Here is an 18497-nt window from a genome sequence, read left to right as displayed (position 1 = left end):
GCCAGTAGGTCCAGCAATCCCCCTTCTGGGAACACACCCCAAAGAAATGAACGCAGGGTCTCAAAGAGATGTCTGCACCCGCACAGTCACATCAGCGTTACTCACGACAGCCAAGACATGGAAGCAACCCAACCATCCATCCACAGATGAATGGATAAAGATGCTGTGTTTACACACAATGGGGTGTTATTCAGCCTGCAAAGGAAAGGATATCCTGACACCTGCTTTAACAAGGATGAAACTTACGGACATCATGCTCAGTGGCATAAGCCAGATAAAAACAAATACTGTGTGATTCCACTTCTTTTTTTAGTATTTATTTTTGAGAGAGTGCGCGTGTGCGCATGTGCTCACAAGCAGGGGAGGCAGAGAGAATTTCAAGCAGACTCTGTGCTGTGAGCGTGGAACCTGACATGGGGCTCGAACTCACCAAACCGTGAGATCATGACCTGAGCCAAAATCAAGAGTCAGACACTCAACCGACTGAGCCCCCCAGGCGCCCCTGTGTGATTCCACTTCTAAGAGGCCCCTAGAGGAATCAGATCCATACAGACAAGACAGAGATGGGGTGACAACAGGCCATCCCTGATTGAGGCCATCACAGCCCATCCCGACCGGGCCTCCTTCCCCCGACAGGATAACCCCCTCCTGGCCTGGCCTCCCCTCGGCCCCATCAGAGCAGGAGAAGCGCCCACACCGCGGCCCTGGGGCCCCAGGCTCCCAGCAAGCCAAGAGGGGGCTGTGCCCGTCACACAGTAAACCAGGGGACCCTGCTGCTGGAGAGGAGCAACGGCGGGCCGCTGTGCTCAGCCCCTCCCGGACCACCCTTCCCTGGAGTGCCCAAAGCGATGCTCAGGAGCAGAGTGGTTTCCGCCTGGATGTGGGGGTCTAGGAGGGGAGCTTCTGGACCAGGGGCCGCAGGTGAGCAGGTCAGAGGACAGAACATGGAGCATGCAAGCCAAGCAGAGTTCAAGGCGGGGGGTGGGGGAGGGACCTGGGAGAGGCACTGCCATCCTCCACTCCTGCAGGCCTGCTGCCAGGACACCCACCTCTCCGGGCGGCCGGAGCGCGGGCTGCTCCGTTCAGGGAACACCTTTCCTTTCTCTTGGCCTTTCTTGTAAACAACGCTAGGATCAAAGGGATGAAAGTATGAAGTCCTTCAAAACACAAACCAGGTGCCATCACTGCACTCACTTTCTGAAAGCTGTCCTTAAAAACCGTTCTGTGAGCACGACCTTTTCCTTTAATGAAACCACTTCTCACTATCACGGGGCCTCCCGGGACTCCTCCAGGCCACACGCTGCAGGTTCTACGTCCCCAAGCACCACCAGCAGCGTCCACATGTACAGCTTGAGGACCCAGAGAGACTGGCTCCCTCACTGGTTTTAACAATGGAGAAACGAGGGGCACCTGGGTGATGGCTCCGTCGGTTAAGAGTCTGACTTCAGCTCGGGTCATGATCTCAAGGTCCACGAGTTCAAGCCCCGTGTCGGGCTCTGTGCTGACAGCTCAAGAGCCTGGAGCCTGCTTCAGATCTGTGTCTCCCTGTCTCTGCTCGTCCCCTGCTTGTGCTCTGTCTCTCTCACTCTCAAAAACTCAGTAAATGTTTGAAAAAAAAAAAAAAGACAGACAATGGAGAAACTGAGACCGCAGATGCAACTTTTAACACAATGTTATGGTCAAAGGTGTGGCCATTTCCAAGGCCAGGGCTGTAGCGTGCGCCCTTACGGCCCTGACCTTCATGAGCAGTGCAGACAGGGAGCCGCTAGGTGAGCCCTGCCCCGTGCAGCCCACGGCAGGTGCACACCCCTAGCAGGACCGAGTGTCTACCTGTGTGAGTGCGCACAGCTCAGCGGCAGGGCCAAGAGCAACGCAGACGATGTCTTTGCTACCGGAACCCAATGTGCACAGCAGGTTACTCATCACACATGGGAACGACCCCTGCACGGCCTTCCCCCTTCATGGTTACACGGGCCTTACTCACAGGTTCTGTTCCAAGTGGGTTCAGAAAAATAAAGAACACACACAAAACCAAAACTTTTGAGCTAAGATTTTGCCATCTGGCCAACAGGAAATCTACACATATATTCTCCAAAGGAAGGAGCCAGGCGGTTCCAGAGGTTTCCTTGCTGGGAGGCCAGCCCCAGTGACTCTGAGCTGGCTCTGTAAACAATGCACACTCGTCCAGCACGCATCCTGGCATCTGGAAAGAAAACTCGTGTCTTGGAGATTACATATACTCCCAAGCCAGAGAAGGTGAAATGGAGAGTAGGCCACTGGCAGAGGGCCATGTCTTCCGTCACCTTCACCACGGCTTCGACGGCCCTGACCCAGGGCGCCTCCTGCAGCCAACCACAGAGAGGGTTCCACAGCCACCAGCGTGCTGCCCTGGGCCGGGACGGCCCTTGTGGCAGACAGCAGAGGGCCACGCGACAGTCACGGGACATCATTCACCTTGTGCCAGTAACCCTCACATATCTCACTTCAAGACTCAGTTTCAGGGGTGTCTGGGTGTCTCAGTCAGTTGAGCATCTGACTCTTCATCTCGGCTCAGGTCATGATCTCAGGTTTCTGGGTTCAAACCTCACGTCGGGCTCTGCACTGACAGCATGGGGCCTGCTTGGGAATCTCTCTCTCTGCCCCTCCTCTGCTTGTGCTCTCTCTCAAAATAAATAAAATTTTTAAAAGAAGATTCAGTTTCAGCTTTAGTGTTTTGTTTTTTGGCTTAAGATTCTGCAACGTTACTCAATGCCATTTTAATGTCTGTTAGTAAAGGACACCTAGTTCAGTAAAGACCCAGATGCCATCAACTGCATCTTGTGACAGAGGGTTCAAATATGACACAGGAGACTGGTGGCTTCAGCCCTGCCCACTCGGCCCAAGTGAAGCCACAGGCGGAAGTGATGTCACTCTGCTGGACCGCCACCAGTCGGCCCACGAAGGAGAAGGGCATCGACACCATCAGGCCCAAGTCCTTTGCCCGGAGCCCGTTTCTGCCACATCTACGTTACCAGTTACTTACTGAGCAAAGCTGTCCTCTGCTTCAAAACATTCCAGAGACTTTAGCCAATCACTGTCAATGTCCTCATCTAAAGGATGGCTCCAGGAAACAATCTCAAAAGCGAGACCACAGACGTCCCCCCTTGTCCTCCACACATGACGGGTGTCTCTACAAACCAATGCCCGAGGCAGACAGCTCAAGAATCCTGTTTTATTTTCAGTGAAGACCAAATCAGATCCCCACGGAAGCCACTTTCCATACACTCCAACTGCTGCAACCACACAGTGAGAGGGTGACTCCTCGGACCCAGCAGAGTCCCTGGGCTGTGCCTGGAAGCAGCCACGGGCCTCTCGTTCAGCTCCTGCCTCTTTGCCGAGGTCTGGCTTTCTCGGCTGTTCCGGCTAATCCTATGCTCTGAGCCTTGGCTGCTGGCCACAGCAGTTATTAATGGCACTTGAGATTCTTCCACACCTGCCTCTCTGCCTTCTCCACACGGAACGTGCAGCTGGAATCTGACTCCCAGACACTCTGCACCTGCAGCTGGAACCTGATTCCCTATGTGGCACCTTCACCTTCCTCCTCTAGAAGCAGCGTGAGATGCCCAAGTGACACAGAAGGGAAGAGACAGCGGCGCTCACCAGACTCTATGTAAGAGCTACAAAACCTAAAAACAACAAATGTCACAGATACCAAAATTAGCATCACATATTCTAAGTTTGTTTGCTTATTTTGAGAGACATAGAGCAAGCCGGGGGCGGGGGGGCGGGTAGAGAGACAGAATCGCAAGCAGGCTCTGTGCTGGCAGCACAGAGCCTGATGTGGGGCTCGAACTCACCAACCGTGAAATCATGACCTGAGCCACAAACAAGTCAGACGCTCAACCGACTGAACCAGCCGGGCGCCCCAGCCTGCATATATTTAATCGTTTGATAACATATTTGTAATGAATGGTATTTAAGTTACACGTGATGATATTATGCAGGCTTGTATATCTTATATTCTAAAATATTTAAAAGATTCAAGGCCCACAGATCTATTTTCGTTACGTGCAATAACCAGTACTGGTTATTCAAGATCAACGTGGCCCTCTGAGTATGTTGCAAGCACAGCAAGAAAGTCAGGAGATGGGACGCTAGGGACAACACCGCTCCAGACGATATCGACCACACAGGGCCTAGAATATACCCACCACTGACATTTGACAACTTCATCCTTGCAGGCGGCTCCGTGTTCGTACGGGTGGGGTAAGGGGGCGACCAGGACAGAAGAGCAAAACGATTAGTGCCTACAAGAAAGACCTAAGGAGGGGGGGGGGGGGGTGCCTGGGTGGCTCAGCTGGTTGAGCGTCCAACTTCCGCTCAGGTCATGATGTCACAGTTCGTGGGTTCGAGCCCTGCATCAGGCTCTGTGCTGACCGCTGGCTCAGAGCCTGGAGCCTGCTTCAGATTCTGTGTCTCCTTCTCTCTCTGCCCGCTTCCCCCCCCCACGCTTTGTCTCACTCTGTTTCTCAAAAATAAATAAATGTAAAAAAAAAAAAAAGAAAGAAAGACCTAAGGAGTAAAACGCCCAGGTCATCCTGGCTCAAAAGCTCTCAGCTGTACAGGGAGCCACAATCCGAGGGGCCTCCCCAGAGCTGTGAGGGGCTCCAGTGGCGGCAGGCCCTGCCCGTCCTACACTAGCCTCCGCAACGCAACGTCCCTGGAGAGACCTCCTGTCCCAATCCTCAGCTGTCCCCTCGGGGCTTCACTGTTCTTCCACAGGGTCTGGAACCCTACTCCCGACACAGCTGGAGAGTCCTCTCAGCCACCCAACATCAGATCTCCCGACGGAAGCCCCGCAGCATCTCCACTCGCCCTCTTCCGGGAAGCCTGCACAGGTGGCAGGGAACAGGGGCACTCAGGGATGCAGGCCTCGCCACAGCTGCTGTATGAGGCGCTGGGAGGGAGCCACGGGAGCCTCGTCCACCTGCACCTCTCCGGGCCGTCACCAGAGCCTCGGGGCAGTGAGCCGGCCGTGCAGGCCCAGCAACCACAGGCCCTCCTGCGATTCTGAAATCAGGGCTTTCTACATCGTGTTCACGCTCCACGCGGGCACCGTGGAAACATGGACACGTGAGGCGTCCTGTGGTCACAGTACAATGTGACTCTGTCCACACGGTGTCGGCCAGTAAGCGCCACCACCAGAAGGCTCAGCCAGGCAGCACCAAGGGCAATGTCGCCCTGCACCTCAGAATCGAACCTGAAAGGGCCAGTTACGAAACGAAGTGCACAACAGGAAAGCCCAAACAACACGTAAACGTAACACAAATCAAAGCTGTTACTGGTGTTTATGAAAAACACACAGTACTCTCAAACTAAAGAATCCTGGTCAGAAATACTCAGATTTTCATTGCATTTTTTTTCGTTCCCTCTCTAATCCGAAGCATTCTCTAAATGGACCCTGTGACTGAACGGCACACACAAATTTGCTATTTATGCTTAAATGCCAGGCAAGGATTAGGATTTAGTCTTGCAAAGTTTTAAAGTATCTAAAGGAAACAACTTAGAGAGTTACAGTTCGCTACCTACAATTTAGGAAAATCAACCCAAATTTCCTTCTCATTCTGTCAAATTCAGGTGCGATCTCTGTACCAAGCCCAGCTCACCGCTCACACATGACACACACAGGACACACCCCTCCCGCGTGCACCGTGTGGACCAGATAATGAGCCACAAGACCCCCGGCTCATCCCATCGTGCAGGAAGCCTCCTTCCCTGGTACCTCACGGGACACTCCTGAGTACAGCACTTTCAGCAGAGCTGTGCACGTTTCTAACCTCCCCTCCTCCACTCTGCCCTAACTCGGCAATGAATGTAAAGGAAGAACCTGGGAGTCCGCACAGCCCCCACATGGACACGGGCCCCTCCAGGCTCCTTGCAGGGAAGGAGGCACCGTACCACACCGCCTCCCTGCCACACTCAAAATGCTGGGCATGAACACAGCCCCCAGAAAAATATAACCAAACACCGAGTTCTTGTGAAATCCCTCAGCATGAACCAAATGAAAAACACCACGTTAATTTTCAAATTTTAGCACTGAAATGACATTCTAAGGCTTTTCCCAAACTTTGTGGAGGATGCCGTGAAACCTCTTTCAATAAATAACAAGTCTGAAAGCCAAGATAATCAAGATTTAGTAAAAGTGACATGAACCTCCCCTCCACTACCCCCTTCCTCACTATATACACTGTCTGCAGTCCTAAGAAAGAGACTGTTAATTCTTTTTTAACAGCCCCAACCAGGAATGACAATTTTGTTGGCTGACTGAAGAGCTGAACTCTTAAAGTAGTTGAAAGATCGGGTACAAAGGGGAGCTCCAGAGTGGACCAGTGATTTTTGGAGAAAATATCTGTAAACTGAATTCCAGAAACGCCGGTTCCTACTTGACAATAACACATCCTTGTTAACCTTGTGACCTTCATGGATGTATGCTTAATTATGTAGAAGCATACCCAATAACTAAACATAAATGCAAAGTGTTTTTACAATATGTAAACACATAGGTAATGTTACATATATTCTCCAGTATCACTTACTTAATAACATTTCCATCTTAATTCGGCAGGTTTGGGGGCGCCTGGGGGGCTCGGTCGGTTAAGCGTCCGACTTTGGCTCAGGTCATGATCTCACGGTCCGTGAGTTCGAGCCCCGCGTCGGGCTCTGTGCTGACCACTCAGAACCTGCAGCCTGTTTCAGATTCTGTGTCTCCCTCTCTCTCTGCCCCTCCCCTCTTCATGCTCTGTCTCTCTCTGTCTCAAAAATAAATAAACGTTAAAAAAAAAAAAATTTAATTTGGCAGGTTCGTAAAAGACCTGTGTTGAGTCCCAATGTTGGAGCCATGAAGCTCAGTTACTTACAAGAAAAATGCAAAACACAGAATATGTAAATACGCTTTGATCCAAAAGAGTCAGAACATCCATGTGGCCCCAGGGTGGGCTGAGCCTCACGGGCCGGTGAGGGGTGGAGGGGGGCTATCTCGACCGTGCTGGGGGACAATGTGCAGGGGACTCAAGCCCCTCAACGGCCCAGAGCCTGCTTGGGATTCGTTCGTTCTCTCTCTCTCTCTCTCTCTCTCTCTCTCTCCCCCTTCCTCTGAAAATAACTAAATAAATACACTTTTCTTAGAAAGTGGCTACAAGGCTTTCTGAAGCTGCTTTCCAAAGCAACCCCCACACCCCCGTGCCCTACACCTAGAAGCAGGCAGGTGGGATCGCTGGAGGAAGGACCGTGCCCACAGGGACACGCGAGGATGGCGCTCAGGGCGAGACGTGCTCAACAGAAGTCACCTTCCGCGACAAACTGGCCTCCCTAACCCACCCCTCCTCCCCGCATCTGTCACGCGGCTGCTGGAATCCGCTCCAGGCATGGCTGTCAGAGGCATTTGAGGAGACGGCACCCGCCAGGGCTGGCTGTGCAGAGCCCGCCGGCCCAGGGTCCAGGAGGGCGGCCCCAGGAGAGGGCCGGACAGCAACTCCTTCGCAGGCTCTGCTGCTGGGAACAGCCCTTGAAGAACCTGAGAACCACCCTCGACAATCTGGTCGCACAAATACCGCCTGAAGTCTGCCAGCAGCTGGCCGGTTGGCCCAACCAGGGCACAGCCCTGATCCCTCACTGTGGCCGTCCCCTGCCTCTCTCTGTCCCTCCATCCGGAGACTGCCTCTCTGCGCTGCGTCGACAAGGAGGAGAAGGGACAGTGAGACCACACAGGCCTGTGTGTGCTCACATGCCCGGTGTCAGCAACTCACCCAGCTCGGAGTGCCCGAGCCTGTGGCCTTGATGTCGTCATGGCATGCAGCAATGCCCCACGGGTCCCTGGCTCTGCCCCCTGCAGACAACCCCCCCCCCCCCAGCTTCCCTCAAGGCCAAACCTAAAGCTACTTCCAAAGCACCCCCCCCCCCCCCTGCCGCCGCCCCGGACTCCCTACAAATGCACAGCTGCCCACGGCAACCTGCAGTGGCCCGGGGTGCCCTTCAGCCCTGCTCCTCTGCCCTGGCCCCTCCCCAGACTGGTAAGTCTGCCTGCCTCTCGGGCCTACGGCAGGCAGCGCTGCAGTGTGCCCGTGGCCCCGGGCCGGGTGCCACAGCCATCGTCCTCGTCACGTCCAGTGAGCACTGCCTCTGTGTGTGCTGCTGCCTCTCCCAAAGGTGGGGGCCCTGCCCTGACGTGGGCAGGCACCCCCTTTTCGAGTCCCAAGGTAAGTGCTTGGGAAAGGGGCTCATGCTTAGAAACGCCTCCTGGATACACACACCGAATTCTGGGTTAAAACCAGTTACGTCTGAGGAAAACAACATTACAACGGTAATTCAAAGCGAAAGATCCCTCTTAAACTATCTCTTTGTTTTACGAAATACCGAAGCCAGCACATCTGCCACGTTTGTTGTCTTCGCGACACTCGTCCGCCACTACTACGTGTCTTCAGGCTCCGACGATAAGCGCCTGGTGTATATGTCTGCTCTGTAAGAAACTGGCCGTGCAGCAAAACCGCTCTCTTCATCTGAGGAGGCTGTATTCACCTGGTTTCTGGTTTTGTTCACAAACGGTAAGTTTTTTTGTTTGTTTGTTTTAAAGTTTTATTTATTTGTTCTTGAGAGAGAGGCAGAGAGAGGGAGAGGGAGAGAGAGGGAATCCCAAGCAGGCCCTGCACTGTCAGCATGGAGCCCGATGCGGGGCTCGAACTCACACACCGTGAGATCACGATCTGAGCTGAAAGTAAGAGTCGGACTCTCAACCGACTGAGCCGCCCAGGCGCCCCACAAACGGCAAGTTCTAAACCCAACCGGCTTCCAACCACTTTCTCCAAACGCATCTTTTTAAGGCTTTTCTGTGCAGCGCTTTCTCTCGCCATCAAATTAACTTCTTGCTCTAAAGGAAAATACAGGACAACGAAAGACTACAGAACAAGGGGTGGGGGCAGCATGTCGTCGAGATGCAGGCACAAGACTGGAGAGGAAGGGGGAGGCCACGAGGACCAGCGCGGACCTCATCACAACCCAGCTCGACCCTGGCACCGTGTCCTGGGCAAGGACGGTGCGCCACGTCAAAGCCACGGCACCCTGACCTCAACAACAGGTTCTTCCAGAAGACACGAAAAGTTCTCCAAAGGCTCGGATCTAACCAAAAAGCAGGGCTGCAACCTCACGGCTGGCTTACGGCCGAGAGAAACGAAAGCCCGTCACACAAAAAGTTGTACGTGAACGTTCGTCCGGCACTGTTCAGAGCCACCAAGAGGAGCAAACGATGGCGATGTCCGTCAAGTGATGACGACAGACAAAATGAGGCGCTTCCGCACGAGGATCCAGGATCCAGCCGTGAAGAGGAATGATGTGCCCACACACGTTACGACACACACGAACCCTTGTGACACAGTGCTCAGTGGAAGGCCCCACGTTGTGTGATGTGGTTCCACGAAACGTCCAGGACGGGCAGAGCCCCAGCCACAGAGAGCAGGCTAGTCATGGCGGCAGGCCACCGGGTTCCTGGTGAGGAACCGCGCCGAACACAGGCAGACACACCTGAGACCAAGCCGCACTCAAGGATGCGCAGAACGGGACAGCCGGAGCAAGGTCCGAGGACGGACGGCTCCAGAGCTGACACCCCATCCTGGTTGTGACACTGCTCACAGTTTTGCAAAACGTCATCACTGGAAAAACTAGGCAAGCTGAGTGTGAGCCTACAATGGCCTCAGGAAACCAACAAAGAGAAACCAGGGGGAGCCGGCCTAGGCCCACCCCCACCGCCAGCTGAGGGCTTGTCCCCTCGGCAGGGCCCAGGCACAGCCCGTGCTCGCGTGACCACAAAGCAAACCTTTTCCAGATGCAGGTCCAGGAGCAGCAGGGAAAGAGATGGGCCGCCCCAGTCAGATGTGTCGGGGAGCGCCTGGAGGGGCAGGGGGGCTGCAGCCGGCACAACCAGCTTCTAGCACCTCAGCAGGCGAGGTTCCTCTCAGGCTCCGAGGACACCGATTTCAGAGGCAGCCACATGCGACCGGGGTGTGGAGCCCATGGGGAGAAGTCTCTGGAAGGGAGGGGCTCCCAGCCACGACCCGGGGAGCGGTGCCGAGTACCCACGCGGCCTGCCAGCACCTCTCGGGGACCACCCTTGTCAGGACCCTGGGGCCCCGCCACACCCTCAGCACAGTACAGGTTCTGCAAGCAGCGACCCTGAACCCTCCCACCCCATCGCATCAGGCAAAATGGTCAAAGGCTCCCACGGTCCGACCCAGGAACCACGGAGCCAACTCCCCCAACTAAGAGGGGGCAGTGTCCGCCTTGAGCACAGCTCCCACTGCTGGTGAAAACGAGCCGGCCGAAGCCCGCGGCCCACCCCGCTGAGGATGGCAGTGGTGTCCACTGGCCCGCGCTCACCTGACCTCACTTCCTTCCCCCACAAGTCCCAGATGCAGAAGTGAGGTGTAACCAAGGAGACCATCATCCTGCGTTAAGATCTCCACGACTCCGGTCAGAGAGAGCCAAGCGCGGCCGCGATGCCCCTGCACCTGCAAGGCTTGCAGATCCGCACGCACACCGAAGGACCAGGTGAGAACCCTCTGCTGCCCACTGACCCTGAGCCCCGTGGCTGCACAGCTCAGCTCCATGCTTCAGTGTCCCTAAATATGTTTGGCAATGACACGGTCAGTCTCCCCATCTCATGACAAATGAGAATTAGAAACCACCACGGGCCTGTGTTCTTTTCTGACATACCGGGAAGGAGACAGACTGGCTTTCGTTTCTTTCCCATCAACTCAAGAAAGGCACAAGTCACAAAGAGGACGGCCTGAACACCAACACTCAGCAGAGTAACTATTCCCAAGAAACAAACCGACACGGCCAACTTCACGGTCTGGTGCGGTTTTAACCCAACAGACTGAGACATGGCGGCTCCAGGCAGCCAAGAGCGAGCACACGCGTTCCCTTTATGTCGGCACACGAGCCCAACAATCTATCCCAGCACAGCTTCTCAGGGGCAGGAGAGGAGGAGGGCAGCGCAGGCTGGAGATCCGCACCCCACCCCAAGAAGGGGCTCTCCCAGGTGGCCAGGGTGACACACATCCGCCAGAGCTATGCTAGCTAGCAGCACCCAAAGATGGCAACGCTGAGGGCGAGGGCAGGCGCACCTGGTCCCCTCCAGGCCTCTGCCCACGGTGGGCGCGTCCTGATGCTCAGCCGCACAGAAACCAGAGAACCACGTGGAAGGCAGGTGCACTGACCAGGGAAGGCCACGTATTTATCTAACAGCCAGAATGTGAATCCATCAAAACACCAGTCTCCTATGCTCCGGCACATTACGCAACACCAAAGACGGTTCATCAAGAACCACTTCTTAAGAAGTCCTCCTGAACTCTAAAGTGGGAACCAGAGGAGCAATGGATTCCAAAACACAACAGTACGAGTGAAGGTCTGCACTGAACCCAGGGGTCCCCCCACTGATTGCTGCCTCAAACCAAAGAAACACGAAGAGACCACCAAGGACAGCACCTGACTCTCACATAAATTAAGGATTTTAAACACTCGATTCTGTGAAAAATGACCACTAGAGTTTACACCCTAAGGAGGAAAAGAAAAAGTAAGCCCGTAACAAGATGGAGCGTAACACTCCAGGTCTACGAGAAAAGCCACACGGTGCCATCCTCCATGGACAGGGTGAGGGAACCAACCACAGCCACACAGCACCACCACCACATTCTCCTCCATCAAGAGGGCGGGGGCGGCGGGGGAGCTGCCTACAAGAGGGGTTTGCAGGAAGCCCAAGCAACAGGCCCATCCAAAGGGAGCCCCCGGTCTGGAGCGAGGTGGTCAGCAGGCCTTCAAGGGACAGTCAAGAGTGCCAGCGGCTCGAACCAAGCACTGATAAGAGAACAAAGGCCAAGATTCTTAAAGGTCTTTAACCAGGAGAGATTCTGCCAAAGAATGTGCGAGTATAAAGCAAGATGCCTGAGATTTACATTAAAACATTAAAGTTTAAAAACTTAAAAAAAAAACAAAGACACAAATAAGCAGGGGAAGGAAACAGATGTAACCAGGCTGGCAAAATGTTGGTGACTATTGAAACTGGGTAGGTATACAAGGGCACTATTCTCTCAGATTCTGTGAATGTTTAGAAATATCCCTAACAGAAAGTTAAATAAAAATTTTAACTTTTGTGTGAAGTCAGAGAGCTGCCACGTCTTGGTGGCTCACTGCAACTCACTCCCTGGCAACACACCGTCCTCCCTCTCAGCCACAGCTGTCCACCAGTCCCCCACGTGTGTTCCCCACTCACCCAGTTTCCCAGCTCCTTCACAGAAGCGCTGCTGTGCACATGCTCACACGTGCACGCACGCAGCGGAGGAAGGCTAGAGGGACCACAGCCGATGTTCTCATGACAAGAAATGAACATTCAGATCACCGTCATTCTGTCTGTCCCCCTTACTACTAGCGTGAGGAGCTCTCCTCCAGGTTCAGACCACTGGATGGGACAAGAGACACGCTGCTAGCCAGTAAGAGGAAACGCCTCCGCGAGTCCTCCAGTCTAACCCAAAAGAGTTATGTCACATTCCCAAGATCCTAAGCCAAGCTAATGGCTGAACCTGAACAAAAAAGCCTTATTTCCAAAACCATACCAAAATAAATGGTGTAGCTACGGGGTGAAAGGCAGTACCTCTGTCCTACCGACACTGGACCCTGGCCTCACGGCACCGTGCTGTAAGCCGGTGCCTACAGCCTAGGATGGAGAGTACCTGCCATAGCGCATTCTGGTCCCTAAAAACGGAGGCACACCAGGGACACCTGTACATACCATCAAGTACCATGACCAAGGCCAGAGCAGTGTCCCTCCTCCCTGTGCTGTGCTCCCCCCACAGGCCTCCCAGTGCCTGACTCGGGTCCCAACCCCAGAGGTCGAGGCAAAGGTGCAGAGAGCAGTGGAGGGCTCCCTGTCAACAGGAGGAAGATGGTCTGCAGGTATGGGAAGATCACCTTGGGAGCTGGGGGCCTGGGCACCCCCACCACCCGATGCCCTCCCAGCTACACAGGATGGCTGCTCTGGCCTCATCCAGCAGGGCAGTGCATTCCGGGTGCCGATGGCACGAAGAGCACAGCATCAAGGTGTCTCCTACAGCCGTGGCCAAGCCCAGGCACGCATCTGGGTGCACTAACGCTGCTGCTCCCCGGGAGGGGCTGGCCCACAGAAAGGACACTCGGCACACGTGTTCATCCGTGCCCACTAACACTCTTTAAAAAGCTAGCCCGAAAATGTATGAGGCTGGGACATGCCCAGAAAGCGTTTCGGACTGGTTCCTGGGTGGTGGGGACAGCCCCTCGCCCGCCCCACGCCACACACGCGGCAGCTCCGGGAGCAGTCTGCAGGCAGCAGGGCCCGGAAGGCAGCGGGCGGGCTTCTCCGCAAACAAGGTGCACTTGGGCTCTTTACCTCATTATCACAAACCCAAGAATTTCTGAGACAGACCGTCTACCAGCTTCTAAGTGGAATGAAAAATTTATAAGATAATTAAAAAAAAAAAAAAAAAAGGGAAGCTCAAATCAAGTGTAAACCACCAACAGGTGTCAATACACCTTGAAACCTGGACATGGGGCTAAAAGACTGGAGGCGCAGCCTGCGTGAACTAGCCACGCGTGTGCCCCCGACCAGGTCAGGGCTTCCGGCGGCAGCTCTGGCAGTGTGCTCGGCACCCACATGCTGCCAAGGGCACCCCGAACTCTCGGGACCCTGCTCCGCCCCTCCCCTCACAAACACCGGCCCTTCGAGGGGCGGTACGTGCAGCCCCAAATACGGAAGATCATATATGCTCACCGTCGACGAGCTCGGGCCGAGGGTGGAGGACAAACCGGACGACTGCCCGTTCATGTTCTAATTATCTCCAAATAATTTCCCGAGGAATGTAATTTTCATCAAAAATCTCGAAGATACAAAAAAAATTTTAGAACGAGCCTGCTACAGAGCCCTACCATCTCACAGTTTCCAGCCCTCGTAGCCCTCGTCTCTCAAACCACACACCCTCGTCTTTATTCACCAGACATTCTATTTTCTCCGTCTCCAAACTGCTCAGGCTTCAATTCAGGTCCAAATATAAATGAGCATGTATCAAACGCCTCCTTTCTACCAAGAAAGCCACTGGGAAAGATGTTATTTCTGGCATCCCAGCTGCAAAGTGACGATGCATTTTTAACTCCTTCTCTCCTAAGTTGTAGGGTGCCGGGGGCCGGCAGGTACCTGGCTGGCAAGCTACCCCAGAGCACACGTGGCCGCACCTGCATCCCTGGGGGCCCCGCATGCCCTGCAGACCCACCTGAGGACACCACCGAACCAAGGGAGCTGCCCCGGGCAGCGAACAGTCAACATTTTTGCCGTAAGGCCAAACGAGTCTTTGCTTAAAGACAGAAATCGATAGGACACAGGTTCATTTGCAGAGAATCTGGAGAGAGGTGCGGGGGAACCTGACAGAGCTGCTGAACTGACAGCCACAGGCTCTCCTATCAGTGTGCTTTCTGCAGGGAGGTGGAGGGAGGAGGAAGAGCGCGCTGGGGAGAGCTGGTGGTAAATATATAAACAAGGCTTCACACGGGGCGCCTGGGGGGCTCGGTCGGTTGAGCGGCCGACTTCGGCTCAGGTCATGAACTCACGGCCCGTGGGTTCGAGCCCCGCGTCGGGCTCTGTGCGGACAGCTCGGAGCCTGGAGCCTGCTTTGGATTCTGGGTTTCCCTCTCTCTCTCTCTCTGCCCCTCCCCTGCTCACGCTCTCTCTCTCCCTCTCTCTCAAAACTAAACAAACATAAAAAAAATTTTTTAATAAAAATAAACAAGGCGTCACTGACACAACTGGCACCAGCCACCAGGGTTTAAAGGAGAAATGGTGCAGCTCTGGCCTCAACGACCCAGCAAGTCGGTCCTTGGGTCAGGGACACAGTGACAAGTGGAGACAGGAAGGAGAACAGGCAGAAGGCACTTCCCGGCATGTGCTCCAGAGGAAAGCTCGCTGCACAGACGCACCAGCCCCGGTTCCTACAGGCCCAGCGCCCAGGCCCTGAGCAGACAGTAAATAATCGATCCCTAGCGTGAGTGCAGGGGTGGGCAAAAAGAAGAGACGGCAAGAAGGAAGGAAGACCGCAGAAACTCCCCAAACGCCCACACCCGTCAGTCCGGGCACGCTGTCTGAAGGAGCGACAGCTTTCTCACTGTAAAAACCCCAACCCTACATCGTCACAGAAAGCCGTATTATGACGAGAATTCCAGTTTACACGACGGGCTGTGCGGCTGTCTAGTGACGCGAACAAGCAGCCTGCATGGGACGACACGCCTCCCAGCACTAACGGGATGACACGGCAAGTCCTGCACAGAGGTCAAGAGGCAGGAGACGGTCACAGTGACAAGAGTCACCCGAACCCCCCGCTTCAGGGAGACGGTGGACCCTCCACATACCGTATCCTACCCCTCCCTGCAAGAGGGGCGTCACCGGGAGCAGCAGGGGGCAGCAGGCGACAGCGGCACAACGCCACGTAAGAGCCCTCTCCACGTGCCCACACCTTGACAGCTGGTTCCAGGTGAACACGAGTCCTCAGCTGGCCCGAGAAGCAGAGCCTCGGGACTGTTCCGGAAGAAACCTTTACAGGCAGAGGAGAAAGCTTCACCCGAGCCCACACGCACTACCCTGGGCCGCCAAGTTCCCGTGAACCAGGATCTTGCTCCTGAATGTAGCCAGCTGCTCAGGTTTTGAAGCACAATGAGGAGCCCCAAAGAACAGCCCGGATGTGGGCCCACCACACAGCGGCGTTCCTCTATCCAAACCCAGACAGAACCCCCCACCCCCCCAACAGGCTTGTTAGGAAATGCAGACCTTCAGAATTCTCGAGACCCGAGGCCCTTCAGTTAGTCAAATTCAGGCTGGAGGACATTTGGGGCGTGTGTGTGGGTGTGTTTTCACCAAACCCACTCACCTTGTCATCAAGTGTTTAGGGAACATTCTCCGCCCCGTGAGCAGATGTGACGGGGGCAGGAGAAAGCCAGATGGACCTGTGAGGGCCATGGGTCGTTCATCTGGTGACAGCCATTCAAGCTCTCTGGGCCATGGCTTGGCTGTGGCCCTCGGACCACATGCGTTCCATTTCCTCCCGGGGCGCCTGAGAAACTTCAAGGACGTGTGCTCTGGTGGAACTAATGAGGCCTGGGGAAGGCAAGGGGAAGCAGGGAGGGGCCAGGCTTCGGTGCTGACCCACCTGCTCCCTCCTTGTGCCCTGGGGTCCTCTCTAAGCCATCAGAAGCGTCCTTGGAGGCCAGGGGGCCTGCAGGGGATGCTCCAAGCAGAGCTGGAAGAACTCAGTCACTTCGGCTGCTGCTCTACCTGGAGCCCGCACCTCACACCTAGCAGGAAGTACAATGACTAAAGCCACTCACGCAGCCGCCGATGCCGTGGCAATCCCTCTTTCTCGTCTGGATTTTCAACTTCCACACCACAGTCAGTTATTAAAACCAGTTACTAGAAGTTACCCGATGTAAAACGCTAACACTCAAGCCTGACTCATACTCCCGAGCAACCCCCAGCTCAGTCTAGACACCTGGCTCAAGGCGTTTGGAGAAAGAAGAGGAAATCAAGTGTGATCTCTCTTTTTAAACAACTACTTAAACGTGAAAACAGCAGTACGTTTTTACTGTACAAAACTTCAGATAATGCTGACACACTGAAGAAAAACTGAGGACAAATCCCCAGTACCCAAGTCTCCAGTGAAACACTGGTGTGTATCTTCTGGCCAAAACCGAGATCACACTGAATCTGCTGCTTAGGGGACTCAGGGTTCTGAACCAATGCGCCCACCTCTCCACTGACGTTTACAAGCCTTAGTTAGGCGTGCGCACACTTTCTCTAAGTCAACGCTGAAACACGCCTCCTGCCCAGATCTGCTGTGCCTAGGTGCACACTACCTGATAGAACTGCAAGGACCTGTAACCCTGACCTGGTTCCCCACTGCTCAGTTTAGAGGAGAAAAGCAAGAATGAGAGGACTCGTCTGTCTCAAGGTACCCAGAGCGTGCACCCCTGGCTTCCGGAGCAGAGCACGGGCAGGATCCACACGATCACCCCAGGAGGACGACCCTGGAAAAGGCTCAGACATCAGCACTCCTTTATGGACTCCCCCGCTGGGCAGCTCCCGACTGGAGGAGCCGGGGGGGGGGGGGGGGACGGACCACAAGTTTCCCCCAGCTCAGACCAGCCCCTCCCCTGGCGCTGCTGGCTCGCGACCCGAGAGCGGATGGGCACGCAGCCGATCAAAAAGTGGGACCAGCGGCCTCCCACCACCTGGAAATACATACCTACGACGTAAGGCAGAAAAGATGCTGTGGTGCTGGTTACGATGAGAGACAGATATGGGGAGCAAGGTCATCTAGAACACAAACAGGGAGGAACCACAAAAGGAAACAATTATTTCGCGGATACAAGTTGCAAGACAACGGAAAGCCACCAAGAGAGATGCAATTTAAGACCCCGAAGGAAATCCAAACGCTTCTTCCTGGCTGCAACTCCCCAGCTCCTCTAGAGAGGCATCCACAGCCCCTGTACACACGCGGGGGGTGCCTGCTATTTACCGTGTACCTGCAACGAGAGGGCAGCGAGGTCGCCCCGGAACAAGGCTGCACCGGGAACAACCAGAGCCTGGCGGCCAAAGTCAAGTTGAGGCCCCAACGGTGGTGACGATGGCTCTGCGGATTCAAGATGCAGCCACTGGATGGTCACTCAGATGAAAGCAAAGGACCGGAACCAGGCTATACGGGCACCAAATGGGCACATGTGCGGATCCCCCAGACCTGGAGAGCTGCCTCCAGGCCCAGCCCCACCCCCACCTTCCTTTCCCATTAGTGTGCATGCATCCCGGCAGGAAGGTGACCATATCTCACGCCCACTAGCACCATGCGGGAACTTCCCATGCTGCGTGTCTGTCAACCCCAGCTCCCAAAGAAGGAGGCACTCCAGCGAAAGCAAATGTCGAGACCGAGTATCTAAATGGTCCCGTCCGTCCCAAATCCAACTCAGGGAAGAATGATCTCCAAGGCTCCTCTGAAGAGCCCAGGCTTGTCTCACACCCCACCCTCAAGCCCTGAGTCCTGGAGCACGGGGAAGTGACCGGCAGTGCTGCTCCAGCCACGACCAGGGAGAGCCTGCCGCGAGGTGCCCGGAGCTACCCACGCACAGCCTTCCACAGTTCCAGGGTGGAGGGATACGCAGGCACACCTCAGGAAGAAGGCTAACTTGTCTGGGGACATGTTCTCCCCTCACTCGCTCTGAAGCCGGTGAATCGTCAGTCACCCTAGGTGTCTCCAAACACGGCTGAGATCCGTAACACAACACCTATCTCCACACGCCAGTACGGAAAACCAATGACAAAAACTGAACTCCAGAGATCAGGGGCAGAACGGTCAGAGCAGTGCCTCTGACCAGATTCAATACGGGGGGCTGGCACAGAGAGGGGTGAC

General features: G+C 55.0%; 1 protein-coding gene across 14 annotated transcripts in view; it reads right to left on the bottom strand.

The window, feature by feature from the left end:
- Positions 1-18497, bottom strand: part of ANKRD11 (ankyrin repeat domain containing 11) — a 178617-nt gene that overhangs the window by 67378 nt on the left and 92742 nt on the right. Inside the window, exon 3 of one of the 14 annotated variants that reach the window (XM_027076434.2) lies at positions 17340-17410. The exons of the other annotated variants lie outside the window; for them this stretch is intronic. The gene's annotated coding sequence lies outside the window, so the exon portion shown is untranslated. The remainder of the gene's footprint in view (positions 1-17339; positions 17411-18497) is intronic. 14 annotated transcript variants of the gene reach the window in all.

Source organism: Acinonyx jubatus, chromosome E2 (genome assembly GCF_027475565.1).
Source record: "Acinonyx jubatus isolate Ajub_Pintada_27869175 chromosome E2, VMU_Ajub_asm_v1.0, whole genome shotgun sequence".
Classification (NCBI taxonomy): Eukaryota; Metazoa; Chordata; class Mammalia; order Carnivora; family Felidae; genus Acinonyx; species Acinonyx jubatus.
This window is presented reverse-complemented; position numbering and strand designations above follow the sequence as displayed.